This window comes from Halichoerus grypus, chromosome 4 (genome assembly GCF_964656455.1).
Source record: "Halichoerus grypus chromosome 4, mHalGry1.hap1.1, whole genome shotgun sequence".
Taxonomy (NCBI): domain Eukaryota; kingdom Metazoa; phylum Chordata; class Mammalia; order Carnivora; family Phocidae; genus Halichoerus; species Halichoerus grypus.
Window position 1 is genome coordinate 136,681,704 of NC_135715.1, and position 8,632 is coordinate 136,690,335.

Sequence of the window (8,632 nt, forward strand, 5' to 3'; positions counted from 1 at the left end):
GGGTCAACTATATATTCACAATGTACAGCCATCACCACTATCTAATTCTAGAACATTTCATCACCCCGAAAAGAAACCCTGTACCTATTAGCAGTTGTTCCCCATTCCTCCCACCCGCCCCACCCCCATCCCTGGAAACCACTAATCTACTTTCTGTCTCTGTGAATTTGCCTATTCTGGACATCTGCAAAGTGGACTCATACAACATGTGGCTTTTGGTGTTTGGCTTCTGTTACTTAACATAATGTCTTCAAGGTTCATCTGTGCTGTAGCACATGTTGGTACATCATTTCTTTTTATTGCCAAATGATATTCAATTAGAAGGCTATACCATATTCTAGTTATTCATTCATCAGCTGGTACACAATTTGGGTTGTTTTCACTTCTTGGCTATTATGACTAACAGTGTAAACATTCATGTTTAGCTTTATTCACTTTAAAGATTCCTATAGAATACTGTAAATAAATAAGGTTAATGATTTTTCTTTTTTCTTTTTTTTTAGTTTTTATCTTAATATTATAGATAGTTTTTTGGAAAAGAAAGCTGTCTAAAAACTGATTTCTGGAGGGAGAAATTAGGGCAATAATGAATAGTTAGATTAAGTGTAGAGTGTGAAGTTAGAAATTACAGGTCCACTTTACTAATCAAACTCATAACCCCAGGGAGGATGACAAGAACATAAAAGAGAATTCAAGCTGTTTTTCAGGGGTAGGGGGAATTTATATAACAAAAGTTAAATAAAAGTTCTCTTGTTTCAAGATTTACAGGAAGTATAAACCAAATAAAATTGCCTTATTATGAAGATTTAGGCAAAGAATTCTTTCTAGCTAATTATTTAACATTGCAAGAGGCACAGTGCTTACCTCTCCTGTCCTGTTTCTTGTTTAGAGGGTGTTTTTGTTTTTACGTATAATTAATGGTCCCCAGATGTACTGGCCTTTCAGAACTCTATCTTTCCACTTTCATCTTCCTTAGGGAACAGAGGTTTCCAATACTTCGCCAAGCCCAAAGTTTAAAAACAGACCAAACAATAGAGCCATGTTGCCAGCACTTTTAGGAAGTTTTCCTTTTAGGTCTAATATCAGACCCTACTACGTAATCTTAGCACACCTCTCCGCTCGGTAATACTGACCTCCAGGTGCTGTCACTCCCTGCAACTGTTCTTCCTCTCAACTCTTTAATCAGAAACCTCATTGTTCTCACCACCACCCGCTCTGCTCCTGCATTTCTTGCCTCCCTGTCTTTAAACGGGTTCTCAGGCCTTATCTCTCCCTTCAGTGTCTTAGGTTGTCAGACTTCTAGCCCCTTCCGGTTCCTCTTCCTTCCCCTCCCCTGGATCCCAAAATGTCAGCCACTCTCTCCCCAGCCCCTTGGATTCCCTCAGCCGGGGGCTTTAGCCTCATCAACGCTGTCAGCCATCCAAGCAGAAAGCAACCGAGTTCGACTTCTCTATGCCCGGACTACCATCCTCTGGTCTCTCTGCACTCCTGTGAGAGACCTACCACGCTGGCATTTCAGCGTGGCCCAGAAATTGTTTTATTCCTTCTATTCATAATGTCTACTTCAAACCTTTACTATTCTCCTCAAGTCCCAGACTTTCTCCACCATTCTCTCAGCAGGTAAGCAAAACCAAAACCAGAGGTAGCAGGCAGGAACTACTTTCATTCCCCTCCACTTGTAAATGTGTCTCAATCTTTCTTTATCCTTACACCTTTTTACTCCATTGATCACCTTCTCTGTGCTTCTTGCACCCCTTTGGCTTCTTTCGAGAACTTATTCTTGGGGTACCTGGGTGGCTCAGTCAGTTGGGCATCTGCCTTCGGCTCAGGTCATGATCCCTGGGGCCTGGGATCGAGCCCCACACTGGACTCCTTGCTCAGCAGCGAGCCTGCTTCTCCCTCTCCCTCTGCTGCTCCCCCTGCTTGTGCTCACTCTCTCTGTCAAATAAATATATAAAATCTTAAAGAATAAAAAAGAGAACTAGTTCTTGACTTATTCTGTTGACTTCCCTCATTCATAGCTTTAGGTTCCTCCATACCATTTCCTCCCTTATAGTCTCTAGACAACATCCTAAAAAGCGTCTTCTCCTACTTTGCCCCCCCTCTCTGGATTCACCCTTACCTTCCTAATTAATTTCCCTGCCTTCAAACACTATCTTTCTCTACAATTCAATCCCTAATGCAGACAGAGAATTCAAAAACACGAATTTGATTGTGCCATTTCCATAATTTAAAATTTTCCATGGCTCCTCACAGTCTCCGGGATAAAATCCAAACTTTACAGCATTGATAGACAAGCCCCTCAATCCTGCAACCCCCATCTACCTTTCCAGCCCCATCTCTCCACTCCCCCAGGAGCATGTTACCCTTTTGCTGTAGCACTCAGTGATTGTCTTATACTTTCATGTCTCCATGACTCTGCCTAGAATGCTCTCTGTTGTGGGCTGAACCACGTCTGTCCCAAATTCATATGCTGAAGTCCTAGCCTCCAGTACCTCAGAATTGACTATATTTGGGCTTTTAAAGAGGCAATTAAAGTAAAGTAAGATCATATGGGGTGGTTCCTATCCTAGTATGACTGAATCCATTTAAGAAGAGGAGATTAAGACACAGAAGGATGGCCACCTAAAACCCAAGGAGAGAGGCCTTCAGAATAAGTCAACACTGTCGTCACCTTGATCTTGGACTTGTAGCCTCCAGAACTATGAGGAAATAAATTTCTATTATTTAAGCCACCCTCAGTCTGTGGTACTAGTTATCTCAGCCAGAGCAAACTAATTCACTCCCCATGTATTCCTCCAGAATCTCCTTCTAAATACCTACTGTGTAGGCCATCTACTGCCTCCTTCAAACTCGGTGAATCTCATCTCCTCTCTAAGACCCTGTTCCTTTTAGGAGACAGCCCCTCCTACCTTGAGCTCCATTCCTCCAGGGGGCCGTGCGCTAGGCTCCAGTACATTCTCACCCCCAATAGTCATCCGTGTTCTGTAGGCCTCCATTGCTTCTTTAACCTACACGCAGCTAAAGCTACATCTATATTACAGTAGATCAGATGCTCTCTGGACACCACATGCTAGGAGCAGTATTTCTTTTCCTGACAGAGACATCATAGTTTTAGAAACCATCACAATTTCATATCCGTATGAAATTTTCTTAGTATCTGCTAATAGACCAACAACCTGATTTGATCTGAAAATATATTGTGTCGTACAAATGTTCATTCAAGAAGTTTCTGCTTATTTTAAAGATTCTTACTATGTACAATTAGTGACGTGCTAATAATTCTTCACATCAAGTTTTTCAGACCTTACGTGTAGGTATTTATGACTCCTAGGTGTGTTCTTAGGCGCCGTGGTCAAGGACACGGGGAATTTTACATAAGGAAACAGGTAGTTGTAGAGTGTTGCTTTTTAAAGACATCCCAAAATAAAGAGTAGTCCTTTAAGATGTGAAATAGGTTGCAACCTTTGCCAGACCAGCTGGAGTTCTTACAAGACTGCAAAAGACACCGTCCTTTAAAGACAGCACTTTCTGTTGTAACGATGGAGACAGAATCTGGCGGCATGCTATCCGAGGTCAGAGGAGTAGAGAGAAAGGAGCACTGACATGTGTCTGTAGCCTCACTCATTAGAGCCGGAAAGGGCATCTTAGGCGGGCAGACAACAAAAGAGCCTATAGGAAGATCACCTCTCGCATGATGAAGGCCCTGGGAAAACCGTGTGCTTGCCATGCAGTTTGAGGTTAGAGTCCTCTCACTAAGGCTTCGCTTCAAGCACGTTCCCCGGTGATTGTATGGCCATCCAGCTTTCTTATGCCTCAATTCTAACATCGTAAAGGAAATGAGGATTTGGTACACACTTCAGTGGTGGAATTTAAGGGCAGAAATTGTATTTTGTCGGTAGAAAACAACACCTCTAAAAATCTATTCTGTAAAAACAAAACAAAAGACAGCTCAGGGAATTACGGAGGAAGCGCTGCCACAGAGAATAACGCACAGGAGACCCCACAGTGTCATTTTCAGTGCCGCAAAATGCTCTGGAGCAATAAAAAAGCCTGTCCCATTTCTTGGCGGGTATCGCCCTCACTTCTTGCTTAAGTCACTGTTCTCAACTTCCAGCAAAAAAAAAAAAAATCACTAATCTGCTCCAGTTTGCACTAGCTCTGTTTCCTTGTCTTTTTGCAGCTCTGCCTGATCCATATCTTCCACGCTCTATAAAATGCAATATCACACAACCGTAGAGCAGGACAGCGACTTGAGAATGGGAGAAGTCACGGACCAAGAAGTGAGACGGCCTCCCTTCATCGCTGCAGGGTTTCCTTACAGCAACGGAGATGAGATTTGAGGCCAGTGCTCTTTCTTCCTTGGAGGCTCTCCTGGGTCAGGTTTTTCTCTTTCCCACCCTCTCTAGCTCTCACTCACCATCAAGACACCCTATCTCACGTGCTGTGAATTCCCACTTTAACCCCTATTTGCCAGAGGCAGAGTAACTAATTTTTACACGTGAGGGAAGGGGGGCTATCTGGGGCAAAGGAACCAAACTGTGGTCCGACCCACTAACCCTTCATATGATCTTATGTTCTGCACATTTTTCTGTCCTGTTGGTCATTCTGTGTCTGTGGAAAAGACCCTGGACCCTGAACCTGGGTTTAACATATAAGTCTGCCATACTCCTCTCTTGCATCGTCCTAACCACCCCCATCACTGCCCTGCAGGAGGTTCCTGGTGGTTGGGAACAGCAGGCTCACATCTGCCCTGCTCTTTTGTTATGGTGACATTCAAACATGGTGATATATGTGAAAGCTCTCTGTGAACTCTAAATCAGGATGCAAATATTCCTTTTATTACTATTGTTCTAACATCTCAGATACACTAGAAAACGAGCCCTTGCAGGTCACTCATTTCTTCACTCATTCATTTATTCATTCAACAAATTGTTGACCTTGGAGATAGAGAGGTAGATAAATATATATAATAATAACTACCACTTCTTCACTTTATACAAAAAAAGTTTTTAAATACTTTATGTGATTTATCTCATCTCATCTCATTCTCGCAAAACACGTGAGGTAGGTATTATCCCTATTTGCATATGAGGAACTTGTGGCTCCCATTTAGCCCCAAATCTCATAGCTTTTAGTGACAGAACCAGTTCTCAGCCCAGGACTTCTAAAAAATATTCATTTTTACTGTGGTTAAAATGTACAGAACATAAAATTTACCATTTTAACCATTTTGAAGAGTACTATTCAGTAGCAAGAAGCACATACACACTGTTTTGCAACCATCAGCAATCTCTAGGACTTTTCCGTCATCCCCAAATTGAAACTCTGTCCCTCTTAACACTAACTCCCCATTCCCCCTCCTCCCAGCCCCTGGTAACCACTAACCTACCTTCTGTCTCTATGAATTTGACTATTCCAGGTACCTCGCGTAAGTGGAATCATATAATATTTGTCATTTTGTGTCTGACATGCTGTCACAATTAACCCATGTTGTAGCATGTATCAGAATTCCATTCTTTTTTAAGACTAAATAATATGTCTTCGTATGTATTTCACATTTTGTTTATCCTTTCATCGCTCGATGGACATTTAGCCCAGGTCTTTTGAATGGCAAATCTCTTAACCACTAAAGCAAGCTCAGTTGTTATTCTAAGAGCTATCATGCTGTCAGAATGTACAAAAAGCTAAACTGTTACCCTTAGAATTTTACTCTGGGGGATTCTAGGAATCACTTAATTTCCCTAGCATGGTGAGCCACTAAACTTAATAGGATTTTCTGCCTAATATAATAATATCAACTCATATTATCAAGGATGATAGAAAAAAATCTGAATGAATCATATCATTCTAAAATTAGAATTTATTTTAGAGAATTACTTTTGTCATTTCAAAGTTACAAATCTATTCTTTTAACTTTTAGCAAAAATGACAATTAGTTCTGATCACTGATTCTAACCCAATACAATAAGAACATTTTTTTTTAATATATCTTTTTTTTTTAAGTAGACTCCACACCCAGTGTGAGGCTTGAACCCACAACCCTGAGATCAAGAGTTGCGTGTTCTACCGACTGAGCCAGCCAGATGCCCCAATAAGAAATTTTTTAAGTTCAAAAGAAGATAATCCAATGGTAGCATCTGGACTTAACCTGGTACAAACTTACGAAGGTAGAGGGTTGCTCTCTTGTTTTGTTTCTTTCCATAGGAGATCCTAACCCAAATGCCATTCTAATTACAATTTGGAAGACTTTTGACAACATCGTCTGAAAAACTACACATTGAATTTTCAGAAATAATGTTTTTTAAACAGCATTATCTTGAGGTATAAATGACATACAATAAATAATATATATTTAAAGTATACAATCTGACAAGTTTTGATATACGTATACATCCACTCATTGTTTTACATGTTTGGATATCCAAATATTCCAGCACCATTTGTTAGAATAATTATCTTTTTTCCACTGAACTGCCTATATATCTTTGTCAAAAAATCATGTTGCCTATTTCTAGACTCTGTATTCTCTTGAATTGATCTGTCTTTGTGCCATTACATTTCACTGTCTTGGTTACTGAAGCTTTACAAAGTCTTGAAATCAGATAGTCCTCCAGCTTTGTTCTTCTTTTTCACTTTTTTTGGCTATGCTAGGTCCTCTGCATTTCCATATGAATTTTAGAATCAGTTTGTCAATTTCTATAAAATGGCCTGCTGAGTTTTTTATTAGGGTTACATTGAATGGATGGATCAATTTGGAGAGAATTTACATCTTAACAATATTTAGTCTTCAACCCTATGAACAAAGTATAGTTTTCCTTTTATTTAGGTCTTTAACTTCTCTCAGCAATGTTATATAGTTTTTAGTGTACAGGTCTTGCATGTCTTTAGTCAGAAAAGTATTTTATATTTTTGATGGTATTATAATTTTTTTCTTAAGAAATTGGGTCTTTAAATTGCATTAATTCATCTTTATGTAATATTTCGGTATACTAGAATATGGCTGGTTGTTTTGAGTATAGAAATGTTTCAGTGTCAGGGCACCTGGGGGGCTCAGTCAGTTAAGCATCTGCTTTTGGCTTGGGTTATGATCTCGGGGTCCTGGGATAAAGTCCCTCATCAGGCCCCTTGCTCAGCAGGGAGCCTGCTTCTCTCTCTGCCTGCCGCTCTCCCTGCTTGTGCTCTCTTGCTCACTCTCTTTCTCAAATAAATAAATAAAATCTTAAAAAATTAATTAATTAAAAAAAGAAATGTTTCAATGTCAAGAATCTGTAGAAGTTACCATACTTCCAGTTCTATTTCTTATTGACGAGGACTAGAATAAGTAGTCTTGGTGGACACATTTCATCCAAATGGCTAAGCATTTCAGTCCTTATTTATGGTTATTCCTTCCCAACTACAAAGAAAACGTGCTTCTCTCTAACTTTCTAGTTAGGAAACTCATGAAAAATATATATATTCCAGTTGGAACTTTGGAGCCAACTTCTATTTTTCTGGTGAATGAAAACATTCCCAGCTTTCCACCACATTCCTAGAAGGTGCTTAACAAATATTTGTTTTGAAGAAGTGAATAGTTAGCATATGGAACACAGGAGCTCTCTCAGAAGATGCTTTCTGCAGTTGAAGGAGGGAGGATTTTCATTTAAGCTCTGCCCAGGTTTTATAATTTCACTCAGTTTATTTGAACTTACTACTTTGTATTTATTTCAAAGAACTGTTAAAATGAGACACACTTGAGGATGCTTAAATGTGGATGGGAAGGAGCCAGTAGAGATGGATTGGTTAAAGTTAAGGACAGGAAAAAGCAGTAATAGTTTAAGTGAGTTCTCTGAGAAATCAAAAGGAAGTAAAGTCTAGGGCACAAATGGAGGGATTGGCCTTACACAAGGGGAGCAGGGAGCCTCTTCCTCTGAAGTTGGAGGAATAGAGGTTATAGACATAGCATAGGCTCTTAGACGTGTTGCTAGGACATTGAAGGAATTCTGGTCTAATGGTGTCTGCTTTCTCTAGGAGTGAGAGGTAGAGGAGTAATGAAGGAAAATAGGAAAGTTTAGTAGGGGGAGCCCAGTAAAGAAAGACAGAAGCATATTCTAGACCTCTTATTAATGATAAGTATATCTTCAGGCTACAAAATTATTCTGTTTTCTCCCCATCCTCCCCAAAAATCCACCCCAAGCTTTTGCCAAACCCTTGCTAGCACCACTGAAGGGCCCAGTAATGTCAGAGACCAGGAATGAGTGAATGAAAAGCTCACCTTTTAAGAAAAAAATTCTTAGGGAATTTGTTTATATATACTTATATATAAGGATATAAGCATTGTGAGCACTTGGTGATTTCTAGTTAAGTTGTAGGATCATAAAAAGTCAGAGGTCGGGCGCCTGGCTGGCTCGGTCGGTAGAGCATGCAACTCTTGATCTTGGGGTTGTGAGTTCCAACCCCACATAAGGATTGCTTAAAAATAAAATCTTAAAAAAAAAAAAAAGTAAGAAGTGTTAGGAATCACTTTTGTTGCTTTGACTTTTTAGCACAAACCAATATAATAATTTCATTAGTAGTTTAAAATTTTAATATTACTTTCTATCATAATCTTTAGCATTTTAAGACGCAAAAATGAGAAATAGTTTCATAATCC